We start from the raw sequence: 16,142 nt of genomic DNA on the forward strand, positions 1-16,142 counted from the left end.
TATCAAATAATTGCATTTAGACAGAACTTACCCGAGTCCAGCAAACATTCACTTACTGTATGTGACAATGAAAATAATAGCATAAAAATGTAACATTGCATAGAAGCCAAGCATAGAACAAAGTATAGAATGCTTTTCACAAAATACTCACAAAAAACACACATTTAAAAAAAGAATCAACAGATTATTTCCTCAGTAAGTTAAAAAAAAAAATGCTGTAATGAGAATTAAATTGGAGTTGGAGGCCTGTCATTGTTGTGTATGTTTCTTTACCTTATGCAACATGACGGTAATGCTTGTTACATGAAGTCAGGATTAACTCTCCCAACTAGACGTAGTAATTACTCTGGGTCTATGGGTCTGCAATAGGACCATATAATGTACTCCATGTCTGCCCAAAGCCTCAGAACGTAGTAGCTGGATGATTCCATTTTAAAAAACACTAGCGCATCAAGGTGGATCTATGCACTCTTATTTTTAAAGATCATTTTTATTCTTGGAGCTTATTCTTACTGAACAAGTTATTACTGTAATTTAATCTCACTTCATCACATTTTATAGTTACTGTTTCCATATAGACGGCAATCCAAAACATGATAGAGAATATGATATCATGAGAACAAGACCTCAAGATGTTGTTTTATGCAACTTACGTTTCATTCATCAGATTAAATTTGTCATGAGAAAATTATATCAAGTATCAAGCCACTGTCACTTTTTTGGTTCTTGTCTCTAGGAAACACTGTGGAAGTTTTCTGCATCTTTTAGTCTTTCAGCTGAGTCTATTTCCTCAATACTAATGCTTACTTGGAATGAAGCAGTCAGGTCTGCGATCACCTCTGCAAAGGACCCGAACGCTTCTGCCACAATAAACTTAATTCCATTAAGATAGCATGCAGTCTCAATAGCACTAATTTCTTCAGCACAGCTTGCCATGCCCCAGCTTCACCTGTCAGCTACAAGAGTGATCTTAAAAAGGAATATGTGTATAACATATGTTAAAGTATTCATGTGTCATTTATCTTCAGGGTTTTTTTTTTCCCTTCATTTTGCTTCTGCTAAATGTATGCATTGGTCTGAGTCTCCATTTGAACACAGCAGCACAGATCATTTTGATTATTTCTCTGGGAGAAAAAATAGCTATTGCTTTCCACTCACAGGGAAAAAGAAAAGATCAAATAAATCAGATCTGATGTTACTCCCACAGATATCTCTACTCTAAATTCTCTAGTGACAACATGGTTAGCATAAGTTACATGTCCAATATTAAATACTAAGGAAAAGGTGGTAAACTGGAAAGTAATATCATTTGCACCAATAAAATAGCACTGTAAAGACAAGTATAATCTGCACAAAAACAGGACAGATGAAGACGTAAAAGTACCAAATATAAATACAGTAACTCTTCAGAAGCTTCATTACTCAGAGCCCTACACACACACATACACCTTTTTCTCCCACCTTTAGAAAGCACATCTTTAAGACAGCTGAAAAAAAACATAGTCACTCTTCAAAAACATTGCAGGCAGAAAAATGTAAGTCCTACTGTTAAGAAGGAGGACCTGGGAAACTACCGGCTAGTCAGCGTCACTTCAATCCCTGTGGAAGTAATGCTGCAGCTAATCCTGGAAATAATTTCCAGCCACACGAAGAGCAAGAAAATCTTCAGGAGCGGTCATTGTGGATTCTCTTAAGGGAAGTTGACCTTGATAACTTGATAACCCTTTATGATGAAATGACTGAGTTGATCGGTAAGGGAAGAGCTATGCTGAATGAGGTGGGTGCCCTGGTAACTGAGGGCGCTGAGAAGGTGGAGTTACTGAACACCTTCTTTGCTTTACTCTTTACTGCTAAGACTGACTCAGAAATGGCAGACCACAATGGTAAGAGAAAGAATCTAGAGGAAGGAAGGCTCCACTTAGATCAAGGAGAATCTAGTCAAACATAGTCTAGGCAAACTCAACACATTGAAATCCATGGCACTCGGCGAGATACAACTAAGACTGCTAAGGGAGCTGGCAGAAGTGACTGCTGAACCACACTCTATCACCTGTGAAAGGTCATGGAGAACAGGTGATGTGCCTGAACACTGGAGGAGAGCTAGTGTCACTCCTGTCTTCAAAAAGAACAAGAAGGGCCCATGAAACTACAGGCCAGTCAGTCTCACCTCTGACACTGATAAGGTGATAGAACAATTTATTCTGAACATCATCTCCAAGAAAGTGGTTATCAGGAGTAGTCAACATAGATTAACCAAGAGGAAATTATGCTTGACCAATCTGGCAACCTTCTGCAATGTCATGACTGCCTGGGCACAAACACAGGAAATTCCATATAAACACAAGAAAGAACATCTTTATTTTGATGGTGGCAGAGCACTGGAACAGGCTGTGTGGAGAAGATGTGGAGTCTCCTTCACTGGAGATGTCCAAACCCACCTGGACACTTTTTTGTGTAATCTACTGTAGAGAACCTGCTTTAGCTGGAGGTTGGACTAGATGATCTCTGTAGGTCCCTTCCAACCTCTATGATACAGTGATTCTGTGATACTACCTGCCTGCCTCCTTAACACCCCCAGTATTGCCATAGGATCCTCACAGATAATCTATTAATATACAGGCCCAATGGGCAGACAGTGAAAACAGGCTGAATGACTAGACAAGGGAAATTGCAAAGCCTGCCTGGGAAGGAACAACCTCAGGCACCAGAGTACGCTGTGGCTACCCAGCTGGAAAACTTCTTGGTAGAAAAGACCCTGCAGAGTCTAGGTGGACAAAAGTTGAGTATGAGCTAGCAGTGTGCCTTTGGCACTAAGAAAAGCAATGGTTATCTGATCTGCATTAGGCAAAGTACTGCCAGCAGGTCAAGGAAGGTGATTCTTCCCTTCTACTCACCACTGGTGAGGCTACACACGTTCCATTTCTGTTCTCTCCAGTAGAAGACATAAGGATGTATTGGAGAGAGTCCATCAGGGGACCACAAAGGGAGACAAGCACCTCTCCTATGAGAAAAGGCTGAGAGAGCTGAGAAGAGAAGGCTCAGGGAGGATGCGAAAAGAATGAAGATTGGCTCTCTTCAGTGGTGCCCAGTGACAGGACAGGAGGCAACAGGCACAATCTGAAGGAACACAGTAAGTTTAATATGAACATTAGGAAGCACTTCTTTATTGTGTGGGTGAGTACTGGTGCAGGTTGCCCAGAGAAATTGTGGAGTCACCCTCCTTTAGTATCTTAAAAAGCCTAGACATGGTCCTGAGCACTCTTCAAGTGTGTCAGCCTGAGCAGGGGCTTGGACCAGATGGACTCTAAAGAATCCTTCCAACCTCAGTCATTCTGTCATTATGACATCTTATGAAATATTCGAGACTGTGAAGGAGATAATTTTTTAAAGATAAACTGAATTCACACAGAGTCAAACACTTACACACAGCTCTTTAAAAACATTTTCCACTAAAACCTGATGCAAACCAATGCTCTGAAAGGTTTTTCACCACAGTAATGGCCTGATGCTTAGGCTGTTCCATTCAGCACACACACACCTGTATAAATTACCAAGAGCCTGACTTTCTATCACCAAACCCCAAAGCAGCTGGGGAAAACCCTTTATTAAATTAGATAATTATTTTATTTTGCTTTTATTCAATAAGCTCACATAATGCCATCATTTGAGCCACGGAACTCCTTGAGTGATATCGAGAAATACATGCCAGAGTGCCCCATGTGTAACACAAAACTTTAATTTTTTAATTAGCAATACTGAATAAAGGGGATGTAATAACAACACTTCTTTTCATACCCAACACTAGTGTTATCTCAGGTAACACAGAAGATCTGGTAATGTATTTCCCTAACCTATCTCTACCTCAGAAGACTATTCTGATTAACCAGTTGATATAGATAACAAGTTATTTTTAAACTCTGTTGCTTTTTCTGTCTTTCAAACAATATCATGTATTAATCTTAGCACTCATGACAACAAGGAAGCAAGCTGTCCCTGCTGTTCTTTGGCATTTAAGGCTGCATTCAATGTGGATAAGATTTGTTTGGGAACGTAGAGGTTTTTACTGAAGACAATCACTGAAGACAGAACCTTAATTTAACTTTAAGCCTGCAGTATTTCCCCTGGGGCACGGATGACTGATAACACATCAGAGGGCAAGGAAAGCACAAAATTATTGAGAAATAGAAACAGCAAATTTAGAGTGTTGATTTTCTTCCTCTCAATTATTGTCTATGAGGATAGTCGTGGATGCTTGATTGAGTCTGGAGATACTAAGAAGCTTCTTAAAGAGTAGTTTTAAAATGCACTGACAGTGAATGATTCTAAAAGTCATTTCCAAAGCATATGAGATATAGTTGTCATGTCCTCATCTTAAAATAAAATACCATTACAGCATCAAAATGTAATTGCTCACAGTATGCTAACACAAGGCTGGTCAGCAGTTGCTAATTTAAATGAAGTAAGTTCTTTACTGAGAGCTTGATAGTATTTCCCATGGGAACGTAAGAAAATTGTGATAATTAGCATTATTAAAACCTGCCTCTGTAATCAAACAGATCTTTATTAGCTGAGGTTGTATGTGTTTTCCTGTGTTATAGCTATAAAGGGGCAGCATGAAAAAACTGCATAGAAAGCATTTAGATTTAAAAGGAAAGGATCTTTTTTCGCTTTTCTAAACTAAAAATAAGGCTGTTAGGGTTCAAGGTGAAATAACTCTTTTATTTTCAAATGATAAATTTAATTGCCTGAGGCAAAATTGAACACAAGCTGATTTATATGTTTTGTTTGTGTTTTTTTTTTCTTTCTATAGGGATAAAAGGAATGCCCTTAGTAAAAATAGTTAGAAAAAGCTGTCCCAGGTTCAGAATTACTGCTTTCAGAAAGGAAAAATTTATGCCCTTAAAACAGAATGTGTGAATATACTTTACCAGATGAAAAGGTGGAAGAAAAAAATGTCCTATCAGATATAAGCAAAAAAAGAATTAATTTTATTGCAACTTCAAGTGCAGATTATCTCTTAACCACAAATTCTTTGTTGGAGATGGGGAAAAAGAAACTACAGACAATAATTTAACTTCTTTCTGTCATCGAGAAAGCATCAAAAAACCAGCAGGGAGGGAGGGAGGGAGGGAGGGAGGAGGGGGGAGGATGGAATGAAATGAGAAGAACTGTGTTAAATGTGCTATCAAATTTTAGGGAGAATATTTGCACCAAGCAATCACTGAGTTGAAAGAGTAGTCTGTTGATAAAAATCAATTATGTGCAGTCCAAGAAGCATCTGTATTCCATAATTAGAGATCATTTCCATTTGTTTCTTGCAAATAAAAAGCAAAATGCAAAATGAGCACCTTCAGCTGATATTTCACATTATCTGAATATTTGCAGATAGAATAGAGGCAGTATTTTGGTAAGACTCTTAGCGCAGCAGAAGGGCACAGCAAAATGCAACCCTGTGTCTCTTAGCCATGTCCAAAATCAGAAACCATAACTGCACCATAATAATGGTATAAAGGTAGACATGCCCTTTACACAGTTATTAGCAGTGTATTATGCAGCAGCTTTACTACAAATGTTAAAATTTTTAAATGGGACATGGAAGAGAATAATTTCTCTTAGATACAGAAGAAAGCCATATTTTTTCCTTCTTCACTTTTTCACACTGCAACCAAGAAGAAAAAAGGATGCGGTCATCTAATTAAAAGCTGACCAAGAATGTACAATTGTCAGAAATTATTCATTAAAAAATATTTTCTGATAGGAATTGATGACTGTGGTCCATTCATCTAGCTATTCCTTAATGAAATGGTAGTTAGCCACCATTTCTTATCCAGAGATTTACTGCTAAACTGAATACATTTATCTCACCCAATAACCTGATGCTTTTCTTTCAGCCTAAGCTTTTAGTCTTTTGTCTTGCCTTTTACCTTGCCTTTAAACAAATCCCTTACTCCCAAGACAGCTTTATATTCTATCAGGGCACGAAACTGATTTCTGTCTCAAAGTCCATGTGCAAGAAAATTTTCTTTGTCCACCAAAGAACTCCATAAATTTCAGTGAGATTTTGACACGAGCAAACAGTCACAAAGAATGGTCCTTGGTGAAAATGAACAAAGAACTTTTTTGCCTTGGCACAATACAAGCATCTTTATAGTTCACCAATAACTAGTTCTGACAACTTGCTCTAATTTAAGAGTTTATAAGCATATGTTTCTCCCTCTTTAATTCTTTCGCTGAAAAATTGGTTTTGTTACCCAGATAGTGTACATTATTCTATGATTAAACATGATCTTGGACAATAGAAACAACATCTGACCAAGCTAAAGCTCATTCTCAAATAGAAAATCTGAATATCTCTCTCTGGTATAGCGTATCTTTCAGTGAGGCAGGTCTTAGTAGCCTTGTCTGATGTTTATGCTAGCCCTGTTTATAATAGGGCTGCTTCAAAAGAAATGCCTCCTATTTTATTATCCTGGCCCATGTTGCTGGTGGTGGATGTTGGTGGTATGGCAGTAGAGGTTGAACCTTCTTGACAATATTCCATTACAGTTTGTTACCATGTGACAGATAGCAGCAGGGGGCAACTCTGACAAAATGGGATCTGACATGGAAGTGCAGATGAAACCAAGCTGTGGAATTAAATTCCTGCATATGGAAAACACGGCACTCATTGACATTTTTCAGTGCTTGCTGAAATTTTGTGGAAACCAAGCAGTGGATGTCAATATGGTGGTAGGTGATGAAATTCAGCAATAGCAACAGCGATGTGAGTGACAAGGCAGATTCCAGCACATTTTTATGAGAGCAGCATGCAGACTCCTGTTCATCATCAGCAAAAATGCACAGCCAACAGAAATGACTATGTTGAAAAATAGCGTTCTGTAGCTGAATGCTGGCTCTATCAACTAGGGTTATTGTGCTCTATGTACCTGTTGTAGTTTCCAAGGAAATAAATAGAAGGCATTACTTTCAGAGCAACATATGTAGAAAAGCTTGATAGGGAAATCTATTGTTTGTGTCAGCTTTTAGGAACCCAAATATAATGCTGGCTTAAATTCTCCTCCATATTAATGACTTGAAGATGTCTTCTTTCCATATACCATTATTTTACTTGAGGTGCCATTCAGAATTGATTTTTTATAAATTCAGGCTAGTATCTCAGTGACTACTGCATTGGTACAGTAGCTTTAAATATTTATGTTGTGCTGCTGGTGATAATTATTATTCCAGCTCAGTATAGTTGTAATGCATTTAAGTGTCAGTGTTTCTCAGTTTAATTCATCATTCATCCATTCAGATGCTTGCATACCAATATTCAGCTCGCATCTCCAAGGACCTAGAAAGACCTATTCATATTTTAGCAGCTGTGAGAAAGTGAGGACAGATTTCCTTTACATTCCTAACTGTAAGCATTAATTAGTTGCTTGACACTCATTAAAGATAAAAACTCTTTGTAAAATAATCCATCATAATTCTTTTATTGCTATGCCAACCCAAAGAGCTATTTCATTGTACCGTGTTATCTCTGATGGGAAAGTTAAAAAACAATGTGTTAAGATGAAGTCAATTTATTTACTCTTTCTTTCTTCACGGGAAAAAAAACAAAATGGTTTTGCTTCAATACCCAGCAGATCTCTGAATATCATGCTTTATTGTCTGTCTGCATGCATTTGTTGAAAAACTTATGCATTTTCCTATACACTCTTAGACACTGCAGCAGTATGGAATCAAGAAAACAAGAATTTGAGCACTTTTCTCTGGTTTTCAAAAGACTATTAATGAAATGCTGAGAGTTATCACCACAAATAAATAAATAAATAAATCCTTTATGCAGACATGTCTGGAACGCATTTAACCTTGGCTTTCTGAGCGGTACTGTTTGCAATTGTTTGCTTGAGCAAAGCAGAGAAGAAAGGAACATCACCTTCCCTGACAAATGATTTCCAAGGTCAGGCACACGCACAAAGGAAACAGCTCCTCACTCCGTGTTCTCTTACAGCGTCTCTCCTTCTGCTACCAGAGACGCTGCCTCTACTCAGTCCCCTTGAAAGGCTGTGCAGACTGCCATACAAAACAGGTCCAGAACTGTCCAAAAAAAATGAGGCTGAAGCTGCAGCTTGTCAGTACATTGCTAACCGTTCGGAGAATCCCTCCACTGATTTCCATGGTGTGACTCCACACCGGCTGTTTTCTCAGCCTAATGCTGCATCGCCAGAATATGTAATAGTAATTGACCAGAACAGAGTGTCAGGATTAATTAATGTACTCTCGTTATTGGTGAGAGCACTGGTTTTCAAAGAATGTCCTAGCTGTTATTTATGGCATTTAATTAAGGTGCAATCTTATCTAAATAATCAGTGTGCTGTAAAACACCAGAGTCAAACTACATAGCTGCAATAAGCCAAACATAGGATGTACAACCACATTTGCTCTGAACACTTAGACATTTTTGCAAGTCATGAGAAATTTAGGAAATTAGTAGGGTTTTTAGCTTTTACAAGGCATGTGAAAGCATTCTCTGCCTCCTAAATGGATTTACTCTAACTGCCTAATTCATTATGCTAAAACCATGAAGCAATTTCCTGTTCAAAGCTCAGCTCACAGGCTCTCTGTTGTCAAGTATTTGAATTTCAGATTAGAAATGTGTTCATTTGGATAGCATGAAAGGAAAGCTTTGTTGTCAGCTTTACTTTATGTTCTGCCAGCAGCCAAATCCCTCTTCTTCAGCGGTCACCAGCAAAATACCAGACCTCCACTCTGGTCCCAACTATCTTGAAACAAACAGAAATGCCTTTGGCCTTTATGGCCTGAGCAAGGGTCTGAGGTTTGCTGTTCTCCCTGCCCCCTCCATGTTTTTTTCAGGGATTATTTCTTGACAGATGGTATCAGTGTACGTTTAGGTTACACAGAGTCTTTCTTATCCCTAAAGAAGGAAAGAGTCAGGAGGGGGAAGGCATTTCCACAATAGGAGAGAAGAGCCATAACGTCCCATTCTGCTAGAAGTGCTGCAGTTTGTTATGGAACAGCAAGCTGAAATGACTGCTACCCTTTCACCCTCAGCGTGTTTCTCCCTATCACCTGCACTAAATTTCAACTATGCTGCTGCTTTCTTGTTAGCAGCTATTTCTCTACAGGCCAGAGAGCTCACAAAAGGCAGAGACTCTATTTCACACAGATAAAACAAAGTTACCTAAAGCAGACAGAAGCCGGTGGGGGGGGGGGGGGGGGAGGTTGGGGGGGAGATGGGGGAACAACAACCTTAAACATTTGTAACTGCAGTTAATATTATGGAAGTCAAGGAATACAGGCATTTCTCACAGGAATAATCTTTTCAGAACTCTTCTGTAAGCTATTTCCACTAGACTTAAGGTTTGCACTCCAGAAGGACAAGCCCAGCACATTCTCCTAGTAATTAAAAGCAAACATTCACACAAGGAATGTTATAACCTAAACATGAACTTTAATGGCTGTAAAATAGCTGGAAGCAAAAATAATTACTAGCAGCTACAGAAGACATTGAGATATTTGTAATCTCTTTGCTTTTGAATACAAAAAGCCCTATGTAGTCATAATAAGCTCTTCAGTATAGGAAATGGTAATGGAAGATCTGTCTCCTGATACTGCGGCTGTGCAAATAATTGATTTCTCAGCTGAACTGGGGGGAGAAAAAAAAAGGTTAAATCCAAAATGAATTTAAATATTCTCTTTTTGCTTTCATTAATGAAAGAAACATCCTGCGGGTTACCTGTACTGCTACCCCAGCACCAGGACAGTGGATGCTACTGCCTCCGACTATCTGCACTGGCACACATGTGTCCTTTGTGGGATGCATGCTGTCTTTTTTTCTTCTCCAGAATCCACACTGTAATCCTCTGCCTGACAAACCAGGTCATGAGAGACCCAAATTCACACCACTGTTCCTTCAGGGGGAAGCAGATGCCTAAGTCAACACATTCTCACTCTCCTTGTTGACACTTCCCCCTTGCATAAAGAATTATATGGGCAACTGGAGGTGATCACCAGTTTAGACTCCCTAGAAGTTATTTAATGACTGTTTAGTCTCTGTGCAAAGTGAAGCAGACCTATAGAAAGGATAGAAAGAGTCCCACCTCACCGAGGCCGAAGATGTCTGGGAGACCTCATCCCAGTTCTTTAAATTTGGAGGTCTTTCTTCAAGTCCTGTCCAAAATCAAGCATGAAGCAGGTTTCTCTTCCCATTTCTGGTGCCCAGGAGAACACCGAGCATCTCATTTCTAAATGACGCACTGTTCCAATGTATGTTTCCTAGTGTTAAAAGTTCTGGGCTCCCCAGTAGATGAGAAATACAGAGAGAGTCCAGCAAAGAGCCATCAAAACAGTAGTAAGACTGGAGCGCCTCTCTTGTGAGAAAGGCTGAGGGAGCTGGGACTGTATAGCCCAGAGAAGAGAAGGCTGAGGGGAGATCTCATCAATGGGTACAAATACCTGAAAGGAGGGTACATGGAGGACAGAGCCTGGCTCTTTTCAGTGGTGCCCAGGGATGGGATAAGAGGCAGTGGGCACAAGTGGGAGCACAGGAGGTCCCCACTGAACATCAGGCAGTGCTTTTCTGTGCAGATAACCATGCACTGGTACAGATTGCTCAGAGAGGTGGAGTCTCTATCGGTGGAGTTCTTCAAAAGCCTCTCAGACATGGTCTTGGTCAAGCAGGTCTAAATGGTCCTGCTTGATTAGAGGGACATGATGACCTCCAGAGGTCTCCAGCACCATCAGCTCTCTGCATTGCCTGCACTGTGCTTTCATCCACTCTTCAAACAGTATTGTTTGGAGAACAGGGCAAACCCCTGGCAAACCTTGTTCCATTGAGAGTTGGAGCACATCCCAGCACTTCATTCAGTGGTTCAATGTCAAAGACAGGACAAATAGCATAGATAGTCTTACAAAAAGCAGACTGGTGAGCAGCCATAGAATATCCCTGTAGTATTTATTTATTAAAAACAGAGAATAAACTTCCATTTTACTCTGCCTGATTGTCTGTTTCTCTATTATGCCTCGTTTTACAGTTTTAAAAGTGCACTTAGTGGCTGCGTCAGCAATGCAATTAATGAATAAAAAACTGTATTCAAATACTTTCTAATACTAAGTAACAGCTGTAGCCCGACAGTGAACATAAACCTTCATGCCTTGATCATTTAAAAGATAATCAAACTCTCCTTTATAAAAAAAGGCAATCTTTTCAACATTATGCAAGGGATGTATTTTCCATGACTGCTCTGCTCCAGATAAAAGGAAATGACTGTTTCTTTGTGAGATTTACCTTTTGATATCTTCTGCCATAAATTCCTCCCTTACAGAATTCCTGATCCAAATCTGTTTTCCTTTAACAAATCACATTAACTACTCAGTGCCTTGTCCATACCAGCACAGTCTTCCCAAAAGACCCAAACTAGATTTGTTATGTAGTCTCAGGCACACAGCTTGCCATGGAGATCTCAGTTCCTATGCTAAAGGACAGTTTAATTGTGCTACAGGATCACTAAAAATTGTCTCAAGATGCAACCAAGTGTGGAGTGGATTTGAGGGACTCATCTTGCCTCAGTCCATAGTGAGACATTACAGTACAGCCCACAGTGACTTTAGAAACAAAACAAGGTACAATAGCACAGTTTGTCTACCCTAATGGGTTTTTGATACTGTATTTCATGAACACAAAACAAATGGCAAGCTATTTCAACACCTGCAAAACCCAAGTCCTGACAGTTGTACCAATTCAGACATTCATTATGCCTGTCCAGAAAAAGGTTCTTCCGTATGGCTTACTGAAGAAAATCACGCGATTTACTGGTTAAAAATAAAAATTAAATAAATAAATTACTATATAAATGCCTTGCATTCTCTTTTGTAGTGAAAAGGAGGCAAAAAAAAAAAAAAAAAAAAAAAAGCACTCTAGGTAGAGAAGTTCTATTCAGAAGAAGTTGCTAGCACACTGAAAGCCAAGTGTTCAAGATACAGAATACACAGTCAATATGTGAGCGAAGAGTCATGGGAGTGGGATTAAAGAAAAATATTTTGACAAGGATACACATCTCTCTTTAGGCATACATTTAGAAATACTTGGTGCTTGCAAATCTTACTCACATAGCAAAGCATGCTGGAAGTACCACAGAAAAGGGATCAAAGCAACACTGCATTCAGTTAAACAAACTGGCAAAGTAACATATTGTGCCACAGTATGGATTTTTTAACCCAGGTGCACAGCTTGCATAAACAGAAAATACTCCACACACTGCATTTGTGAGAAGAACCTATTCAGATGCCAAAGACGGTATTTATGCAGGTCTGTGTTGCCTCAAACTAGTGAGACAGAGTTTTGTTGATTTCCTAATGTGACTTCTGCCAACAGGCAAGGAGAACCAGTATGTTTAAGATAACAGCTCTGACACTTCCACAGCACTATAGACTTGAAAGGCTACTGGGAGCAATAGCTAAACTTTCCAAACAACCACAGTAGACTTTTTCTTTCAGTTCTCAACTCCCAACTGTATCCACATCCTAATATAGAAGTTAAAGAGTCCATTGTTTAGGAGGAATTGGATAAGGGGAGGCTTGCTGAGAAAAAATGTATATATATATATCATCAGCAGAAGTAGAATGGATTTAGGAAAAGGCTATGAATATAGCCAGGAGAATGGAGGGATGGTACAGAACAAGGTCATCGGATTCCAAGACAGACATCAGTCCGCAAAAATGTCACATTAGCACGTGAACTCTGGTAGTCTTACAACTACAAAATCAAATGCAGAATTCCTTCGTTGTCCCTGCTGCAGTAGTTTCAGCCCAGAGAAGAGGACTTGAGGATCTAGGAAGGAGCATCTTGCTTCCCAGGGTTCTTGTACAACTGGGCCTGCTCCTCACATTGGCAGCAGCAAAAAACATTCTTTTGTCAGGTGTCATCACAAGACAACAAATTGTTTTGCAGGGATTAGCTTGCATTCCTGTTAACCCAAGAGCTTTGCAATTAAAACACTGTATCAGGAAGCTGTGAGCCAGCAGGTCTCTGAACACAGCAGGCCTTGTCCCTCTGCCTGAGCACAGCATCATCCAGGGCCAACCATGACCCTTGTTCTTCAAGCCGTGGCAAAGGCTGTGCCTCTCAACACTAGTGAACAAGAGATGAGGGAATGGATAATAACTGTGATAAAGGAATGTGAATTATTCATAACAAATTAATGCAAGCCACTAGGGGCTATCAGAGAGTTTTGTTTTGTACATAGGATGGGTAGCTGCTTAGCTCCAGTTTAGTGGGATCTCATCCATACCATTCACGAGATGACAATTTTACATTATAAGAGGTCCCCTGATGGCATGTATTAATTTATAATAGATGCAAAAGGAACAGAGTATTTTTGTGTATCATACTAGTAAAACACATGAACTACTCCCTCAAGGCACATATATACATACATTAAAACATTAGCAATGGTGCTAGAGTTAATAAGAGCTATGACATACAATACATCCATTCACACATTTCCCAGTAACCCAAAGGCAACACTTGCTCTCACATTACTCTTAAGACATGAAATTGCACCACTCAAAAGCAAACAGGAAAAAATCAAATTGCTGAATGCCTGGCACATACTCTTAAAACACCAAAGTGAACAGTACAACCTTGTCCAACCAAATACCCATTCAGAAGGATAAGACTTCATGTAAGAAGGGCTGTGTAGCTGTTAGTATATCAAGGCACTGCTTACTTTAGTACAGAGATATAATTATGTCAGCATGGAGTACTATAAATGCAGATAGATTTAGGTGAGTCTAGAATCTGGATGAAAAACAGTTCTATTTTCTGCAAGAGCATATTATTACATCTTTCTTTGTTCCTTCAAATTAAATTCATTTCTGTTGACATTTAACCTAATGTAAATAAGATATCTGTTAGAGTCTGGCTCTCCTCCCACTCCTTTCTTCTCTTGCCTCACAGACTAGTAATGAAAATCAAATGCCTGCAAAGTTGAAGATAGAAGAGTACTTGGAACTACAAGATGACACTGATAATTTCAGGAAAAATGAGCAGAAAGTCAAATCCCATAGAGGTCTACAAACTGATAACTACTCTCTGATAGTACTGTTTTTCAGAAAACACCATACTGAATTACTGTATTATCAATACATCAAGTAAATAAATGAAATAAACTTTTTAAATTAAAACCAAGTTAAGACTAAGACACGAGTGACAGTAAATGTAAATTAGAACATTTGGACTTACATTTCTCCTAGTTGTACTGCAGTTGCTAAATCATGGACTATTCATTTCTGTCTTGATATAATTAAGGCACTTTGTAGCTAGCAAAAAAAAAAAAAAAAGAGTGATGAATAATGCTAAAAGATGAATAATGCTAAAAGATATTTACTGTCACAACTCTTTATAGAAAAGAAATACAGCATTAACAAAAATTAATGCACAAGCAAGAGGATTGATCTTGCAATGTACATTCTTAAACTTTTCCTTTTTGTATTTCATCTTTTTGTTGTTTTTTTGTTTTCTTCATTGTTGTTTTCCCCAGATACTTTGCCCCCTTCAGCTTAAAACAGGGCAGCTGGTTATTGCTAAGACACAGATGTGGACCATGAAGCACAGAAAACACAAAACTTCTATTGCAGATCATCTCAGACACACAAGCTGATATTTTGTGAGATGTCACACTTTCCATCCCAGTGAAATTTAAAAGTGGTTCATTTTCATTTAAGATACGTATTAATTAATATATTTTTCCCTGGAGAATGTCATTTATCTGCCTTTTCTTTGCAAAGCAAATATACCAAAGGAAAGAGCAAGTAATATACCTATTAAACTCTCGTTGGCATGGAACAACTGAAAAAAGAATGAAACATTGTTATGCCATCCACAGAGTTATAGAATCAAATAATGGTAGAATGGCTTGGACTGGAAGGGGCTTCAGAGATGATTAATTTCCAGCTCCTTGACATGGGCAAGCTTGCCACGCACCCGATCTGGCTGCTCAGGGCCAATCCAACCTGGCCTTGAATGCCTCCAGGGGCACAGTCCCCTCCCCGCCCTGCTGCCACCCCCCTGCTGATGCAGACCCAGATACAGAAGGCTGTCTGGGCTGCAAGCACACACTGCTGGCTCATGCCCAGCTTCCCACCCACCACGAGCCCAAGTACTTCTCTGCAGGGTTGCTCTCAAGTTGTTTATCTTCCAGACTGTAGACATATCTGGGATTGGGATCAAATATGGAGAGCAGCTTGGTAACTACATAAGCCACTGCCTTCAAGATGCTGGGATGCCTGTCATTGGGCCCCATTGGCTTGCACACATTCAGTCTCATGAAGCACTCTGACTTGCTCTTCTTTTGCAGTGGGAGGGATTTTACTCACCCAGCCATCACCTAGAGGTTTAGAAACGTTTAGTTCAAGAAACTGACACAAGAAGCCTGACTTCCAGTAAAGTCTGAGGCAAAGAACTTGTTGAGTACTTCAGCATTCTCCATCTTTGTTGTAGCCATTTCTCCTTTCTCATTTATCAGAGGAGATGTGCTCACTTTGGCCTGTCTCTTCTCACCAGTGTACCTGTACAGTCCCTTCTTGTTAATGTTTACATCCCTTGCCAAGCTCAGCTCCATCTGTGTCTTTGCTTTCCTAATACCATCCCTGCAAATCCAGGCAGCATCCCTGTATTTTTTCCAGATGACACATCCTTGCTTCCACTGTCTGTACTCACCCTTCTTTTCCCTCAGTTTGACCTGCAGGTCCTTGCCAAACCATGCCAGTTTCCTGCCTCTTGTGTTTGTTCTCCTATACTTGGGGACAGAGAGCTCTTGTGCCCTCAGAAAGGCATCCTTAAAGTGCTGCCAACTCTGTGCCACTCCTTTGTCTTTAAGGACAGCTTCCCAGGGGGAAAGCTGTGAAAAGTTTCTATCTGCTTTCTCTTGGATTTTCACTGGAGATTGGAATAGTTTGAAGAGAAGTACTCGGTTTACTTCTATGAAGCTTTATTAAGTTTTATTATCTTTTCATTCTACAGAGGCCAATTCCATGATCCCATATGCAATCTTCAGATAGTTGCAAAAATGAATTCTGCCTATTTACTGTCTGTTACATTTATTTGAGATTGGGTGCCAGAAATAGCATGCAAGTAA

General features: G+C 39.5%; 1 long non-coding RNA gene across 3 annotated transcripts in view; it reads right to left on the minus strand.

Annotated features, from left to right (window-relative positions):
• The window catches only part of LOC112530552, a 35,151-nt gene extending 19,263 nt beyond the window's left edge, over positions 1–15,888 (minus strand). Inside the window, exons 1-2 of one of the 3 annotated variants that reach the window (XR_006932505.1) lie at positions 15,382–15,888; positions 14,249–14,325 (exon numbers count right to left, since the gene is read on the minus strand). This is a non-coding gene — a long non-coding RNA (uncharacterized LOC112530552). Of the gene's footprint in view, positions 1–7,921; positions 8,033–14,248; positions 14,326–15,381 lie in introns of those variants that run through there. The other 2 variants (XR_006932504.1, XR_006932506.1) reach the window with 2 other exon arrangements.
• Positions 15,889–16,142: the final 254 nt, after the last annotated feature.

The sequence above is a fragment of the Gallus gallus genome, chromosome Z, assembly GCF_016699485.2.
Source record: "Gallus gallus isolate bGalGal1 chromosome Z, bGalGal1.mat.broiler.GRCg7b, whole genome shotgun sequence".
In the NCBI taxonomy this organism is placed as follows: Eukaryota; Metazoa; Chordata; class Aves; order Galliformes; family Phasianidae; genus Gallus; species Gallus gallus.